At 45.5% G+C, this 17991-nt stretch overlaps 2 long non-coding RNA genes across 2 annotated transcripts in view; one reads left to right on the top strand and one right to left on the bottom strand.

Annotated features, from left to right (window-relative positions):
- LOC112583399 overlaps positions 1-7503 on the bottom strand; it is a 104446-nt gene extending 96943 nt beyond the window's left edge. Inside the window, exon 1 of the long non-coding RNA XR_006548614.1 lies at positions 6975-7503. This is a non-coding gene — a long non-coding RNA (uncharacterized LOC112583399). The remainder of the gene's footprint in view (positions 1-6974) is intronic.
- LOC123331830 lies at positions 7263-11281 on the top strand. The gene is made up of 2 exons (XR_006548636.2): positions 7263-7381; positions 10370-11281. It is a non-coding gene; the product is annotated as an uncharacterized LOC123331830 (long non-coding RNA).
- Positions 11282-17991: the final 6710 nt, after the last annotated feature.

Genomic DNA, 17991 nt, shown 5'->3' with positions numbered 1-17991 from the left:
AATGATTGAAAGTCTTTTGTTTTTCATTTTTTAAGTGTACTTTAACTGCTTAGTAACAGATATTTAGTTAAGGTTAAAATTTTTAAATCTACAGTACCCTTCCCCAGTCAAGACTAAGTGGTTAACTCTCAGCTTACAGCTTGAGGCCAAAAGACCATTTCAAGGCTTATATTTCTAAAGGTCAAGAACCCTTTCCTAATTGGAAAGAAAACACAATAAATACACAGTAAAATAAAAGAATTAATAAAAACAAAAGAGCTTATCAGTAAAATTACATCATATGAACTGCATGGCTATCAGGAATGATCATAATGTCATTATTGAATGCCAAGGTGAGGGTAATGTTGATACAAATAAATTGGAATAGAATCTAAAGAAAAATACTAGGACAGAAAATTACACAGTCACATTTATTAATGACAGTTTAGTCACTGGTAACGGAGAAGGCAATGGTACCCCACTCCAGTACTCTTGCCTGGAAAATCCCATAGACGGAGAAGCCTGGTAGGCTGCAGTCCATGGGGTTGCGAAGAGTCGGACATGACTGAGCGACTTCACCTTCACTTTTCACTTTCATGCATTGGAGAAGGAAATGGCAACCCACTCCAGTGTTCTTGCCTGGAGAATCCCAGGGACGGGGGAGCCTGGCGGGCTGCCGTCTATGGGGTCACACAGAGTCGGACACGACTGAAGCGACTTAGCAGCAGCAGCAGCAGTCACTGGTATACGTACAGACAGACTAGAGAAAAATTTGAACAGCTTCCTGTTGATGAAACTGTTAATGCAGGAGACCTGGGTTGGATCCCTGGGTTGGGAAGATCCGCTGGAGAAGGGAATGGGTACCCACTCCAGTATTCTTGCCTGAAGAATCCCATGGACAGAGGAGTCTGGCGGCTACAGTCCAGGGGGTCACAAAGAGTCTGACAGAACTAAGCAACTAACACATACATACACTCGTGTTACTCATGTCACACTCATGTTACTCCTGTGGTTCAGAATTTTTTACAGCAACTAACCTTAGAGATTAAGGACACGGGGGTCGAGCATATTTGTGCATAGTTTTGCTCCCTGCTCAGGAGAAGACCCTGTGGTCCCAGCAATTTCTCAAGAGACCCAGATGTTTTCAAAAGCAAGGAAGCAGTAGCCAAAACAAGGTGATAGTCTAAAAGGCAGCATTAAAAGGGCCTTTGGGAGAGCATCAGTAACATCAAGTCAGGATTTGGGACAAGTAAAAATTTCAGGCAGGGTTAGGATTTTGTTCTCTCCCTACAGGTCTGATTTAAGCCCCTGGAGTGGTCATAAGGGGCTGCCCGGGTGGCACTTGTGGTAAAAAAAAAAAAAAAAAAATCCACTTGCCAATGCAGGAGACATAAGACACACGGGCATCTTCCCTGGGTTGGGAAGATCCCCTGGAGGAGGGCATGGCAACCCACTCCAGTATTCTTGTCTGGAAAATCCCATGGAAAGAGGAGCCTGGCGGGCTACAGTCCCTGGGGTCACAAAGAGTCCGACACGATTAAAGCGACTTAGTATACATAGTGGTCATAAGACAGATTGGAAATCACATATCATGCTCATACCCAAACAATCTAAAACTGAGACTCCATCCAAATAGTTCTAGATTCATGATGTGGGGATAGAGACCCAGCCCAGGGAATGCTTCAGAAACAGCCAGACCATCCAAAGGCCGAACAAAAACATGTAAGGCATGTCCTCAAAGCAGGCCGGACTGTGGTTCAGGGACAAATAAGTCAATCTGGCAAATAACATTACTGTTCTCATAGATGTTTTCCTGGCTGAAATATGTATGCAAATCAATTTAACAGTGGAAAGTTAAAGGAGGAAATGGAGACTATTCACAATCAAAGTAAATAAAAAGCCTTCACAAAGATGAACAAATTATAATAAGAAATAAACCCCTAAGGAAATGTGAATAATTTCTTGTGTAAGAGGGCTTCTCTCATAGCTCAGTAGGTAAAGAATCTGCCTGCAATGCAGTAAACCTGCTTCGATCCCTGGGTCGGGAAGATCCCCTGGAGAGGGAAATGGCAACCCAAGAATATGTAGTCCACTTGCCAACAGCATGAAAACATGACAGTCGTAGCAAAAGTAATGTGCAAATATCACTGCAAAGTGGGTGCCTTTAGCTTCATGGTATAAAATTCCATGCGGGCTATATCCAGGGGAAAATGGAGCTTTCTTTTCTCTTGCTGGGATGAATTTCACCCTTCTACCTGAGAACCACTTTTCAGAGTTCTGGGCTGCTGCTTATTTCTTCCAGCCTCCTCTCCTCACCCTTTTTCCTTCCTCTGACATCTCAACCTATGAAAGTAGGGACTCCCAGATGGGAGTGTTTGGGGCAGACTCCAGGCTTAGGCAAGGGCCTGGATCTTTTCAGAGCTGTTTCCATTGCCCTTCAAAACCACTGAAAGCTCAGTGGGATCCGAAAGCTCGCTGTAGACGGCTTACCTGGAAAGCCAATAGCAATGGGTGAGAGGGCACACAGTGGGGAGTGGGTGGCTCCAAGCCAGAGAGGAAGCAGGGGATCGAGGTTTTTTTTCAAGTTTAGGATTTTAATTACATTCCAAGATAGCACCCTACAAACAAGATGGGTGGAACTCATTAAACTCCCATTGTTGTTCAGTCGCTCAGTTGTGTCCAACTCTTTGTAACCCCATGGACTGCAGCATGCCAGGCTTCCCTGTCCTTCACTGTCTCCCAGAGCTTGCTCAAACTCATGTCCATTGAGTCGGTGATGCCATCGAACCATCTTGCCCTCTGTCATCCCTTTCTCCTCCCCCCTTCAATATTTCCCAGCATCAGGGTCTTTTCCAATGAGTCAGCTCTTCGCATCAGGTGGCCAAAGTACTGGAGCTTCAGCTTCAGCATCAGTTCCTTCAGTGAATATTTAGGACTGACTGGTTTGATCTCCTGAACAGCCCTCAAAGCCACAGATGGAGACCTAACTGCACGTTAACTGTAGAATCAGAATTCTAAGCTGGCCCCCAGATCCCTGCTCCCTGGTGTTCACAGCCCATAAAACCCTCTCCCTTCAGTGTGGGGAGACCTGTTAATATGATAGGCTCGGCTTTCCCTTGCTTAGGTTCCACTGTCTGACAAAGCTAGTGAAGCAGCACTCCCTTGCTCACATTACACTACACATACCTTCTAGCAGCAGACTGGAGAGAGTTTTCTCCAGCTCACTTGTTTTATTTCAAGTGTAAATGCTTTTTATTTAATTTTTAAAACGTTGTGTTGGTTGCTGCCAGACAATAATGGAAATCAGCCATAATTATACATAAAGAAAGCTGAGTGCTGAAGAATTGATGCTTTTGAACTGTGGTGTTGGAGAAGACTCTTGAGAGTCCCTTGGAGTGCAAGGAGATCCCACTAGTCCATCCTAAAGGAGATCAGTCCTGAATATTCATTGGAAGGACTGATGTTAAAGCTGAAACTCCAATACTTTGGCCACCTGATGCAAAGAGCTGACTCATTTGAAAAGACCCTGATGCTGGGAAAGATTGAAGGTGGGAGGAGAAGGGGATGACGGAGATGAGATGGTTGGATGGCATCACCGCCTAGATGGACATGAGTCTGAGTAGGTTCCGGGAGTTGGTGATGGACAGGGAGGCCTGGCATACTGCAGTTCATGGGATCGCAAAGAGTCAGACATGACTGAGCGACTGAACTGAAGTGAACTGATCCAGTCCCTCCAGAGCCTCCCTCCCTCCCAAATCCCATCCCTCCAGCTCATCATAGAGCACTAGGCTGGGCTCCCTATGCTACACAGCAACTTCTCACCAGCAATTCATCTTAACACTTGATAGTGTATATATGTTGATGCTACTTTATCCATTTATCCCACGCTCTCCCTCCCCCACTCTGTCCACATCTCCATTCAGGAGGGGATCTTTTATGAAGGAAGAGAAAAAGGCATCAGTGTACCTAGCAGAAATAAATCAGGTTAAATTAGTAAGTGTAGAAGAAACTGAGCAGAACAGCCAGACCCTGTAGTGAGAGGCAAGAGGTGGAGGAAGGAAAAGGTAACAAGCAGAACTGTGGAATGCTTTGCATCTGTGACTTCAAAAGTCAGAGGAGAGACCTCCCTGGTAGCTAAGACTCTGCGCTCCCAATGCAGGGGGTCCCGGTTCGATCCACACATACCCACTGCCATTGCCCCTGGTGCCCATCCCCCTTCATTTGCCAGTAGTTCTTAGGTAAGAATAAAACATATTTCAAAGAAGAAAACAGTAATGTAGGTCTAGACTCTGTGCAGGCTAATTGGCTCCATCTTGGATGGGTAGGGAGTTGTTCAAGAGAGGAGTTTGCAAGAGTTTGTGCTTTGGGCAAAGAATGAACAGAAAGACTCTGATTTGTGTATGGAAGAGAGAAGTTGGACTTCTGGGGGTTATTGACTTGTTGCTCCTCCTGCTGATCAACCAGGGAATAAACCGTGTAATTACACATCCATATCCCCTCCCAGTTCTACACATCAGCATCAACCTGGAAGGCACCATCATCTGGAAATGGTGAATGATCATTCTTCCAGGGTCCTGGGTAATTGGCTTGGGTCAGAAGCAATCCATACAGGCTGCACTCTAGATTGCACTCTATTCATTAGAAGTTAGCTTGGAGCGATCAGCAAAGAAATAAATCGAAAAAAGGTTAACACTGGCTTCCACAAATCCAAATAAACAACCCAAATTGCAAAGTTTGCTCCACTGTGACAGGAACCTAGGTTCCCTCTATCTTGTGGCTCTTACCACGTGGAGCCTTGATCTCATGATCCAAGATGACAGCATCTCCCTTCCAAGCAGCAAGATGAACAATGGTTCTCAAAATGGGCTGCACAATATTTCCACTTGCACCCACTGGGCTACATACAGTTTAGTCACAGGTCATACCCAACTGTGAAGGAAGTTGCAAAACGTAGTGTTTATTCCAGTCAGCTAGATGCTGAGCTAAAAATTGAGAGCTCTGTTACCACAGAAGAAGGGGAGCACAAATATTAGGAGAAAATTAGTGATCACTGCCTTCCTGTCCCTGACTTTAACCTCATCCAGATGGAACGGGGAAGGGAGAACAGGGAATAAACGTACAGCAGCACAGGTACTGATTTTAGAAACGTCAGTGCCCAGGCCGTTAGAGTTTTGGTCTAATGTATATTTTAATTTTAATAGAAACAACAGTGCCCAGATGGTTGGAGTGGTCCAATGTATATATTAATCTTAATGACTTTATGCAGACCAAGAACTGACCTTTGAGAAGAAAGGTGTCTCCTGGATGGCCACTGCCATAGCCACTGGAGAGGAGTAGGAGATTAAACGAGAGGATGGTGGGAAGGTGCAGGAACCTGAGAAGACAGGCCTTGGGCTCCCAGGAGAGGGAGAGGAACTGAGATGGAGGAGGGAAGGCACACAGATGTCAAAAGCAGCCATCGTCTCCACGACTGTACAACACTAGGAGTGTCTGATACCTGGTCAATTCCAAGCTTCCCTTCAGGCTTTCTTACCTCCCAGAAACCAGGCCTCATCTTTGAGAAACACCAACAAGGATATCAGTCTGAAAACAGAAGAGCAAGCCTGTCTTGAAGGAGGCCACCACGGCAGGCGTCTAAGGTGGTGTTCCTATGGCCTCAAACAGCCATGGATCACATACTACACTAGCTTTTGTTCCTGTCTCTACCAATAATGTGCTGAATCGTCCAGCAAGTCTCCTAGAATCTCTAAACTACATTTTCCTATGGGGTCACACAGAGTTGGACACGACTAAAGCAACTTTGCAGCAGCAGCAGCAGGAATAATATTTCTGCCCTCTGGCTGTCTCTTTACTATTACTATTATTACGTCTATATTACTATTTATAATACAGATTTAGAGTCGTGGAAAGCATAAAGAACTTTAAGTGCCTTGGAGAAAGACAATTTGTCTATTATATAATTATAATATGCAATAGATAATCTATAATAATACCTATAGCTATACATTAAATAATATATATATCAATTATATCGTATCATATATAATATAAATATGTATATATGTGATTATATTATACAAAATATAGTATATAGTATTATATAATATATAGTATATAGTATAATATAGTATATACTAATTATATAATCACACAATATGATTATCATAGTCATATTATGGTAAGTATTGTCACATAATATAACATTATGACAATATAATGTATACTTTTAGATAAGTACATAATATTACATAATATAATTTCATAATATATTTATAATAAAATTATATATACTTATATGACTATATAATTATACAATATAGTATATAGTATATTACATATAACATTATTTCTATTTAAAAATAGGAAAGTTTAGGAAATCTATATTACTATTTATAATATAGATTTAGATATATATAAAATAGTCTCATACAAGTTACACAGTTTCAACTATGAACTAGAGGTGTGATGGAAAACCTGGAGGTGGAAAAGCAAACTTGGGAGGAGCCGCTCGCTGAGCCTGAACCACCCATCCACCCTCCAGCCGCCAGGAGGCGACTTTAACGGCCTCCTTCACCGTCCACGAGCTCCGGCCCCAAGGCAGGCTCTTCTTAACTCACCCCCGCACGCGCATGCTTTCTGAAAAAAAGCCCTAGGCCATTGAAATAAGCTTCCTGCGAAGGGTTATGACTCGTACAGGGCGCTTTGTAGAGGGAGACCAGCGGTGGAAGAAACCACGGGGCAGGTTCCGCTCCGGCTGAAGGCCCGTGGCCCCGGCTCAATCCCAGCCGACCCCTCCTCCCACCTGGTTCCTCTCCCTCAACATCTGGGTCCACGACAGTGCTGAGCGATCCAGTCCCCCGGAGCCGGCCACGGCCACGGCCTCCGGAAGACCCGGTGCCCCCCTGCTTGCCCCCTCGCCCCATCTGCCCAAGGCGTCTGCGCCCACCCTGAGCTGGCCACCTCTCCCCGACAGCCCCGCGTTGGTGCTCCCTCACCTGGTCCTGCTGGGCTGACCCCGCTCACTGAGACGCTCACTCACTCCTCGCTGTGAACACGGCTCGGCCGTGAGAAGAGCTGGGAGGCCGGGCTATCACGTGCCGGTCTTAACACTACATTCAGCAGCTGCTGGGTCCCTTCTCCTGGGAGCCGAGGGTCCTCGCGCCTCCGCCTTCTCCTGCCACCCTCTCCTCGGGACCTCCTTGGGGTCTCCAGTTCGCCTTTAACCACCTGGGTCTGAGCCAAGGCCAGCACACGCTGGCCACGGGGCCAGGCACGTGGTGGAGGAGGTCACGGAGAGGTCGCGACTGCGCTCACCCGTGAGCCAGTGGGCAAGCGGAGGCGGGCTTTTGAGATCCTGCCGGATGGTGGATGCTGGGATCCACTCCTCTTGCAGCTGCCCGAGGTAAGCCTCTGGGAACGTTTATCAAACCCACCACCTACCAATCTGCCTCTTGGTCTCTCCTTGCTCTCTATATTCAGGTCCAGTTTCAGATCCCACCCAGGGAACTCTGAGATTTTCAGCCAACAGGACTGCAGTGCCCTGGAGTCATCATTTCTCCCTTCGCTTTCCTCCAGCCTCACATACTCCCCAAACTCGATCCTACAAGGCCCTTCTCTGGTGTCAGAACCCCAGGACCCACACTTCAGGGAGAGGAAGGACCCCAACAGCAGATGCTTTCCAAGAAGGGAGGGAAACGTGCGCTTGCATCTGGAAGCATCAAGCCTGACCCCCTCCCCCTTCCCTCACCGCATCCTCCTTCCTAGGACCACGAGCTACCCGTCAGAATCCCCAAGTGTGCCAGACCTTCTGGTTACAAATTACAGATTCTTATGTAAACCTCCAAAGTGAATAGCACAGGTACATCCTAAACACTAGAGAAGTTGGTGGTGTGTTGCCCTGCAGAAGCTTACAATCCAGTTAGAGAGGCGAGAGTGAGCCAAATAAAACAGAGCCAGAATGAACAGCATAAGGGCTATGACGGGGCAGAATGGCATGTAAGTCTGTTTCTTCAGCACACAACAGAGCACCTGATAAACTTACTAAAAACTTATTAAAATGTTTATTTAGAAAAAAATAAAAAACAAATCCAAACCATTAAAAAAAAAAAAAAAACTTTGTTAATAGGTCTGGAATAGGCTTGTGATCTTTATTTTAAAAAATCCCAGGTGATTTTGATGCTAAGAGGCCAGAGATACAGTCCAGTGGTATAGCACAATAGGTATCATAGATTAGTTAGTGGTTTACTACTTAAACTATTAATATTGAAAACTATGTTTTCTCTACTAGCCAGTTCCGTTACTGTACCAGTCACCACTCTAAGCAAAACCAATTACTCCATTTCAAAAAGGAAAATCAAAAACTACAGAAGTGCCGTACTATGTGGAAAATCTCAAACACATTCCTTGACTTACAAAAGCAATCGAAAGAAATTTAAAAAGCTCATTTTGTATCTCTGACCATCAGGCAAAAAAAAAAAAAAAAAATATATATATATATATATATATATATACACACACACCTTTTCTTTGGAGGAATTACTAAATTTTGTTGCTGTGGGTTGAATCAGGTATCTGGGGCAGCTGCTGTAAAACTCAAATATTGTTCGCTTATTCAGGCCTTGGACTGAAAGCATCAGTACCAGCCCCACCCGTCCCATGTCTTTCTGGGACTTCAACACTTTACCAGCAGGATCCAGCTCAGAATCACTAGAAGGGGAAAGCATTCTGATAAAAGAAAATCATAGTTTGATTCCATCTGTATTTCCAGATCAAACAGGATCTTAATAAATGTTCTTTACTATAGGAGTAACAAAAGCTTTACTGTCAGTTGCCCAAATTATTTCTCCTATAACTGAAAGACATGTGAAAAGAAAAGGAAAAAATGAGTTCTTTTAGGGAGATTTGGATGAATTTTTCCATTGATCCAAAGGTAGAGGAGATTTCTCATTTCTTGTGGTCTTGATCAATCTGCTCTGCCTTCAGAGCCATCAACCTTAGGGCCAGAAAGGAAGCCAAACTGCTGCCCACACCACCCAGCAAACTCTCCTTCGAGCTCTTACCAATCCCAGCTGCTAGGATAGAACTGTGCAATTCAAAGATGGAAGAGATTATGGTCATCCATCCTTCCACCAGCCTCTATTTTACAGGTAAAGAAACAGAGACCCAGAGATTCATGGTTGCAGAGCTAAGGCCACCTCTCCTGGAAGTGGGAAAGGCCCTCAATCACCTGGCAGCCCAAACTTGGTTGCTCCAGTGTCCCCTCTTTTGGAAAGAGGGCTATAGAAATGGGAGTGGGTTCCTCTTGCCACCTAGCCTTGTGTGTTTTGAAATCATCCATTAATCCACTTGGCAGCCTTGCAGTGACAATACATTTAGCCCTGCTGGTGGTCCAGTAACACTTCGTCACTAGTGGGGATGGGGCTAAATGATTTGCAGTAAATGGGATGACTCCCCAGAGAGACAGAGGATGTCAGGAAGGAAACCTGCGCTCATGGGGTCACCATCTCCCTGCACAGAACCTGAAGCTAAAGAAAGGACTCAGGAGAGGCACCTGCCCAAGCAAGGGAGTAGGTCAAGGTTTGGTTGCAGGCTTTCTCTGTCATGTTGGTGCTGCTGCTGCTGCTGCTAAGTCGCTTCAGTCGTATCCGACTCTGTGCGACCCCATAGACGGCAGCCCACCAGGCTCCCCCGTCCCTGGGATTCTCCAGGCAAGAACACTGAAGTGGGTTGCCATTTCCTTCTCCAATGCATGAAAGTGAGAAGTGAAAGTGAAGTCGCTCAGTCATGTCCAACTCCTAGCCACCCCATGGACTGCAGCCTACCAGGCTCCTCCATCCATGGGCTTTGCCAGGCAGGAGTACTGGAGTGGGTTGCCATTGCCTTCTCCATCATGTTGGTTGCTGCTGCTGCTGCTAAGTCACTTCAGTCGTGTCCAACTCTGTTCGACCCCATAGACGGCAGCCTGCCAGGCTCCCCCGTCCCTGGGATTCTCCAGGCAAGAACACTGGAGTGGGTTGCCATTTCCTTCTCCATTGCATGAAAGTGAAAAGTGAAAGTGAAGCCGCTCAGTCGTGTCCAACTCTTAGCGACACCATGGACTGCAGCCTACTAGGCTCCTCCTTCCATGGGGTTTGGAGCCGGCAAAAAAGGAGGAGATTGGGGAAAGCTCCATTTACACCCTAAAGGTCTGGCAGGCCTGTGTTCTCCTAAGCTCAGGGAAGATGTTCAGCGCCCAGTAGCCTAGAGCCAGCCTGGACGGTGGGGTGCTGGCAGAGCCAGGAACGGTTGCTGGGCTGCCTCGCCTCCAGATTCCAGTGCCAGCCGGGTGGACAGGCAAGGAAGGAGGGGGCCATTTCCGGATGACTCACCTCCTACCCCCCACCCTTCACAGGTGCTCTCCCTCCCGACTCTGCCATCCTCCACACCCACCCTTTTCCTGGTTTGAGTTCAAACCTTAGCAACTAGTTCCGGCAGCTAACAACACCTGCTCACTCAAAAACCTGGCGCACCGTCAAGGGACCGGCACAGAATCTACTAGTTTGACGCCACGCCTTCCAGAGAAGCCAAGATGCTGGAGAGAAAGAGAGAGAACACGGCTCAGAGCACTGGCCCCTGGCCACGTGGCCGCCACAGAAGCTCACATTTGCATCAGCTTCTTCGGGCCCCCAACCCCGGACCCAGGCCGCAGAGTGCACAGAAAACAGGTGGCATGCGTGCGCGGCCTCTGGCGGATGCGCTGAACGCCCACCCCAGATGCAGCGACCCCCTCCTGGCAGGTTTCTTGGCACCTTCCAGCCCTTCCTGAGCCAGAGGCTCACAGGAGCTGGCTTCCTGGGGCGAGATGCAGCCCCTTCTTTACAACCATCCAGGATCCGTCACTCACCCCCACAGGAACTGGGCGCTGCGTTTTCTAGGTCATGAAAGCCTCTGCCTACACCTCCCTGCCCACAGCTCCTGCGAGGTCACAGAGACACCAGGCCCAGGAGAGACCCAGATCATGGAGGCCTCCAGGAGGAAAATCGTCATCCCCAGCCACTGAGCAGCAAATAGAAGATTCTGGAACCCTCTGGAACACAGGTCTCCAGGTCTAACCACTTACTGGTCCCAACCTGGACCAGTCAAATGATGCCCTGTTTTCACAAAGGTCTCCTCACACCTGGAACAGTTTGACTTTAAAAAGAAATTTTGTTGTTGTTGTGTTGAAATGGCTACTGAATGTTAGCTTTCAAATTTCAAATCACTGGAACTTTCTGAGCATGAAGTTGTTGACCAAAAAAATACAAAAATACATGTAGCCTAAAAGTTGAGAGCTATTAATATGTTTTATTTGGTGAAAATATTTAGTCTAGGAGGCAGCATCTCATGTAACCCTGAGAGAACTACTCTGGGGCGGGGAAGGGGGGTGCCACGGGGGTGGTTGTTGGAAAGCCAGGTTATATAGAAGTTTTGCAACAAAGGGCAGGTATTCTGAACATCAAAAGTTTTGTTGTAAATTAAAGTACACCAAATATCCCAAGTTAAGGAATTTAGGGCTTTTCTATGTGTGGAAAAATACAAGTCTTAGCTCACTGAAATTTTCCTTTGATATGCACTTCAGTTATCTGGGGCCTGTTCCTTTTGTTTTTCACATCCTGAACTTCCTCGCTGTAGGGAGTGGCTGCAGTTTGATGGCTGTTCAGTCAGTCAGTTCAGTCGCTCAGTCGTGTCCAGTTCTTTGCAACCCCGTGAATTGCAGCACGCCAGGCCTCCCTGCTGCTCTAAGTCGCTTCAGTCGTATCCGACTCTGTGCGACCCCATAGACGGCAGCCCACCAGGCTCCCCCGTCCCTGGGATTCTCCAGGCAAGAACACTGGAGTGGGTTGCCATTTCCTTCTCCAATGCATGAAAGTGAAAAGTGAAAGTGAAGTCGCTCAGTGGTGTCCAACTCCTAGCCACCCCATGGACTGCAGCCTACCAGGCCCCTCCATCCATGGGATTTTCCAGGCAAGAGTACCAGGCCTCCCTATCCATCACCAACTCCCGGAGTTCACTCAGACTCATGTCCATTGAGTCAGTGATGCCATCCAGCCATCTCATCCTCTGTCATCCCCTTCTCCTCCTGCCCCCAATCCCTCCCAGCATCAGGGTCTTTTCCAGTGAGTCAACTCTTTGCATGAGGTAGCCAAAGTATTGGAGTTTCAGCTTTAGCATCAGTCTTTCCAATGAACACCCAGGACTGATCTCCTTTAGGATGGACTGGTTGGATCTCCTTGCAGCCCAAGGGACTCTGAAGGGTCATCTCCAACACCACAGTTCAAAAGCATCAATTCTTCAGTGCTCAGCTTTCTTCACCGTCCAACTCTCACATCCATACATGACCACTGGAAAAACCATAGCCTTGACTAGACGGACCTTTGTTGGCAAAGTAATGTCTCTGCTTTTGAATATGCTATCTAGGTTGGTCATAACTCTCCTTCCAAGAAGTAAGCATCTTTTAATTTCATGGCCGCAATCACCATCTGCAGTGATTTTGGAGCCCAAAAAAATAAAGTCTGACACTGTTTCCCCCATCTATTTGCCATGAAGTGAAGGGACCAGATGCCATGATCTTTGTTTTCTGATTGTTAAGCTTTAAGTCAACTTTTTCACTCTCCTCTTTCACTTTCATCAAGAGGCTTTTTAGTTCCTCTTCACTTTCTGCCATAAGGGTGGTGTCATCTGCATATCTGAGGTTATTGATATTTCTCCCGGCAATCTTGATTCCAGCTTGTGCTTCTTCCAGTCCAGCGTTTCTCATGATGTACTCTGCATATAAGTTAAATAAGCAGGGTGACAATATACAGCCTTGATGTCCTCCTTTTCCTATTTGGATCTAGTCTGTTGTTCCATGTCCAGTTCTAACTGTTGCTTCCTGACCTGCATATAGGTTTCTCAAGAGGCAGGTCAAGTGGTCTGGTATTCCCATCTCTTTCAGAATTTTCGTTTCTTGTGATCCACACAGTCAAAGGCTTTGGCATAGTCAATGAAGCAGAAATAGATGTTTTTCTGGAACTCTTTTGCTTTTTCAATGATCCAGCGGACGTTGGCAATTTGGTCTCTGGTTCCTCTGCCTTTTCTAAAACCAGCCTGAATATCTGGAAGTTCATGGTTCACGTATGGCTGAAGCCTGGCTTGGAGAATTTTGAGCATTACTTTACCAGTGTGTGAGATGAGTGCAATTGTGCAGTAGTTTGAGCATTCTTTGGCATTGCCTTTCTTTGGGTTTGGAATGAAAACTGACCTTTTCCAGTCCTGTGGCCACTGCTGAGTTTTCCAAATTTGCTGGCATATTGAGTGCAGCACTTTCACAGCATCATCTTTTAGGATTTGAAATAGCTCAACTGGAATTCCATCACCTCCACTAGCTTTGTTCGTAGTGATGCTAGAAGGCCCACTTGACTTCACATTCCAGGATGTCTGGCTCTAGGTGAGTGATCATACCATCGTGATTATCTGGGTCATGAAGATCTTTTTTGTACAGTTCTTCTATGTATCTTCTGCTTCTGTTAGGTCCATACCATTTCTGTCCTTTATCGAGCCCATCTTTGCATGAAATGTTCCCTTAGTATCTCTGTTTTTTTGAAAAGTTCTCTAGTCTTTCCCATTCTGTTGTTTTCCTCTATTTCTTTGCATTGATCACTGAGGAAGGCTTTCTTATCTCTCCTTGCTATTCTTTGGAACTCTGCATTCAAATGGGAATATCTTTCCTTTCTCCTTTGCTTTTTGATTCTCTTCTTTTCACAGCTATTTGTAAGGCCTCCTCAGCCATTTTGCTTTTTTGCATTTCTTTTCCGTGGCTGCTAGATGGCAGGTATTCTTTCTTTCCTGAGTTCCCTCAGGGCTCACCAGCTCACCTTCCCTGGGGGCTGCCAATTGCTGAAGACTGTGACATCCTTTATTTACTGATATGACAGAAAATATTCTATCTTTCAAAGTCAAGTCCCTGACCTCAACGCACCTGTGTTCTCACAAGAGAATTCAGGTGAGCAGCTGTAGGTAATGTATGTGTAGCTGGTTTGTACAGCTCCATGACAAGAAAGACATTAAAAGTGCCAGTTTCTACATTTTAGTCAAATTAAATCTATTAAGACTGTCCTTTCCAAAAGTGATGAAGAGTCTAGTGTCTGTCATTTCAGAAGGTTCTTTCCATCTCCCATGAGCATAAGAAATCATGGAATTTATTATTTAAAAAAAAAAAAAAAAGAGGCAGCTTCTGCTTATCATTCCAGGACATAGACGCTGCCTTGGTCCTTGTCCAGGCTATATGCTAGGTGTGTCCAGTGGCAAGCACTTTTAACCCCTCCTTTGTGCCAAGTTCAACCATGAGTGTGAGTCCTCACTCAGCCCAGCAGCCACAGCCTTTGCATGTCTTTCCACCTCTGAGCTGTTGCAGTCAAGTGAGCTCAGCTCTTCCCACTTCATGAAACTCACAAGCCTCTTTCCAGCCCTAGGGGACTTAGCTACTGCCTCCCCATCCTTCCAGGCCTCAGTTCAACAGCTGTTCCTGGCATTCTACACCCCATGGCCTGGTCACAGCTTCTTCATAGCACAGATCAGTATCTGAAACCACTTGATTTATGGACTTTGTGTTGATTTTCTGTGTTCTTTGGAAGAACATAAATCCCCTGAGAGCCAAACCCTACTTTCTGGTACATATCCAATGCATGGGCTTTCCAGGTGGTTCAGCGGTAAAGGACCCATCAGCCAATGCAGGAGACATGAGTTTGATCCCTGGGTGGGGAAAATCCCTTGGAACAGGAAATGGCAGCCCACTCCAGTATTCTTGCCAGGAGAATCCCATGGATAGAGGAGCCTGGCGGGCTGAAGTCCATAGGGTCACAAAAGAGTCGGACACAACTTAGCAACTAAAACAACAGTCCAGTGCCTAGAAAAGTGCCTGGCACGTGTCAGTGACGGATATCTGCTGAATGAACAATGGAATATGCCAGGTCTCCAATCTCCTCCTTTCCTTATACTGTCTGTCCAACATTCTTCTGCCAACAGACCCCTCCCCTAATGGACCTAGGTCTTCAAAAACAACATAACTCAGGAGTGGAAAATGGAAAAGTGTTTTCATTCTTTCTAGCTCAGTCCACAGCAGAAGGAAACAAGTTATTAATTTTCCAATTACTATCACACACATGTATACACAGATATATCTTTAATGTCAGGATTATTTTAAGGAAATAGTTGACTAGGGTCTGAGCTGGATCACATCACAAAACTGATCTGAATTCAGTGATTTTTCAGAATGATGATTTGGACTTAGTTTAAGGTTGTTTCTGCTTTTGCCTGGTACTCGACCACCCAATGAGCAGTGAAGTGAATATACACAAGAAGAAAGCTATAGATGAGTAGACTACTACCTCAGTTCAGTTCAGTCGCTCAGTCGTGTCCGACTCTTTGTGACCCTATGAACTGCAGCACGCCAGTCCTCCCTGTCCATCACCAACTCCCGAAGTTTACTCAAACTCATGTCCATTGAGTCGGTGATGCCATCCAACCATCTCATCCTCTGTCGTCCCCTTCTTCTCCCACCTTCAATCTTTCCCAGCACCAGGATCTTTTCTAGTGAGTCAGTTCTTCACATCAGGTGGCCAAAGCATTGGAGTTTCAGCTTCAACATCAGTCCTTCCAATGAATATTCAGGACTGATTTCCTTTAGGATGGACTGGTTGGATCTCCTTGGAGTCCAAGGGACTCTCAAGAGTCTTCTCCAACACCACAATTCAAAAGCATCAATTCTTTGGCACTCAGCTTTCTTCATAATCTAACTCTCATATCCACACATGACTACTGGAAAAAACATAGCCTTGACTAGATGACTCTTTGTTGGCAAAGTAATGTCTCTGCTTTTTTAATATGCTGTCTAGGATGATGACTACTTCCTGATTGCTCCTAATTCCACATGGAGAAGCTCCCAGAATTGAGTGGTTTCATCAGATCAAGTAGAGTAAGGAATCCACCAAAATGGAAGAGCCCAGAATCTCAGGTTGTCCACTTTCATACGAACTTCCTAAGCCATATGAGCAACTCCTGGCTGCACAGAGGGGCATACTGTCTGTTATCTCTCACAGCACCAGTGGGCCAGCTTCAGGTGTGGAGAACTAGGCTTGGTCACCACCCACCGTAGAAATTGTGGTAGAAGATAGTTTAGTGTCATCTAAATATAATAATAAATTATTGGGTTGAGTCTTCTTGTTTAGTCGCTAAGTCATGCCTGACTCTTTGCAGCACCATGGCCCGCCAGGCCCTCCTGTCCATGGAATTTCCCAAGCAAGAATACTGGAGTGGGTTGCCATTTCCTTCTCCAGTAGTTTAAACAAGAAGAGTAATGTACCATGGAAGACAGGAAGAAGATGCTTTCAAGCCTATGAAATGGTTTTGTCTAAAGACTGGGAGGAGAGTAGAAATTGATTGTGCAGAGGGGAGTAACCCACAAAAGTAAGCCTGGCTCAAAAGCTGGCTGTAGGCAGGGTTTACACTGAGAGACTAGAGCCACCTGGTGGAGAATATTGAAAGCAACCAAGAAAAAGAAATGAAATCAACTGAAGGTACTTAAGCAGAAAAGGAACTTGCTGAAGGATATTTAGACAGCCATGAGAATTCCTGGGAGGGGTAGAAAGCCAGCCACTGAAGCTAGGTGAGCAGGAACAACACCCAACCACATTGCAGAAACTTCTAGCAAACCACCTTTGCTGTCTTGCTCTGTCTATGGCTCTCGAGGCTAAACGTTCTGAAGCTCCACCATTGCTTCCCCCAAGAAACCAGCCATCTGTCACCATGCTAGTCAAAAGAGTAATTTCACCACGTAGTTGAACTCCTATGCACTAACCAAAACCCATGACCAGATTATATTTCTGTTACTGTTAGGTGTGGTATGTGCCTGAGTTCTGGCCAATAGGATACATCAAGAAAAGAAGCATACCACTTCCGAGAAGAGCCCGTAAAATCTTCCTGCAACTGGTTCTCTGTTGCTTCTTCCAGTGCCCGAGTTTCTGAGAGCCCATGTGGAAGTCTGCTCCACCAAGAACTCCAGCATCAGACTTGGTTATGCGAAGTAAGTGTATATTGGGTTTCAGTGCTGAGGGTGAGGTTTTTTAACAGCAGCTACTGTTTTACCCTAAGGAAATCACTCAAATCGTTCCCTTCTAAACAAAGTCTTCTATGGGACGAATCTAGGTTAGACACTGCACTCTCGTTACAAGAGAGCCTGACATGATTTTGTTTTCTGACATCATCCTTGTTCAAGAAGGATTCTGCATGTGGACAGTTATTAAGATATAGAGAATACTTAGAGCAGTGATAAATGAAGCAAGATCCCTACAGAAAAGAACAAACAGAAAATGAAACAATGGCCAGTAAATATGTGAAAGGATTGTCAGTTTCACTAGTCATCATGGAAATGCCAATTTATAACAAAAATAGACTATTTTATAGACAATAGATTGCTTTTTTTTTTACCACATGGTTTGTAGAATTTTAGTTCCTTGATTAGATATCAAACCCAGGCCATCGACAGTGAAAACTCAGAGTCCTAATTGCTAGACCACCAGAAAATTCTGGCAAAATACTTTAAATTTTTCAGAAATTGGGTGATGATGTGGAGAAATGGCCCTTTCTTATCACCTTGGTCAAAATGTAAATTATTGCAGCTGGTACAAAGAGCAAAAGTAGACATATAATACGGTTGAAGTTGTATGTGACAACACAACCCAGCAAGTCTGCTTCTAGATATTAGCAATGGAGTGTCTCATACAAATGGATAAATGGTGCAGTCCAGAAGCAACAAGTATTGCTTTTATTCCCATCTCATTGGCCAGAACTAGTCACATGAAAGAGAAAAGAGTATTCCTTCCACTCGTCCAGAAGGGGTTAGAAAACTGGCGATCACTTAGCACTAGAAATCTCTGCCAAGCTTTTTCAGAAAATGTCAGTGTTAAAGTCTTTCTTGCATGAATCAGCAACGAAAGTGTCAACTACAAATTGGCATTT

This window comes from Bubalus bubalis, chromosome 1 (assembly GCF_019923935.1).
Source record: "Bubalus bubalis isolate 160015118507 breed Murrah chromosome 1, NDDB_SH_1, whole genome shotgun sequence".
Taxonomy (NCBI): Eukaryota; Metazoa; Chordata; class Mammalia; order Artiodactyla; family Bovidae; genus Bubalus; species Bubalus bubalis.
This window is presented reverse-complemented; position numbering and strand designations above follow the sequence as displayed.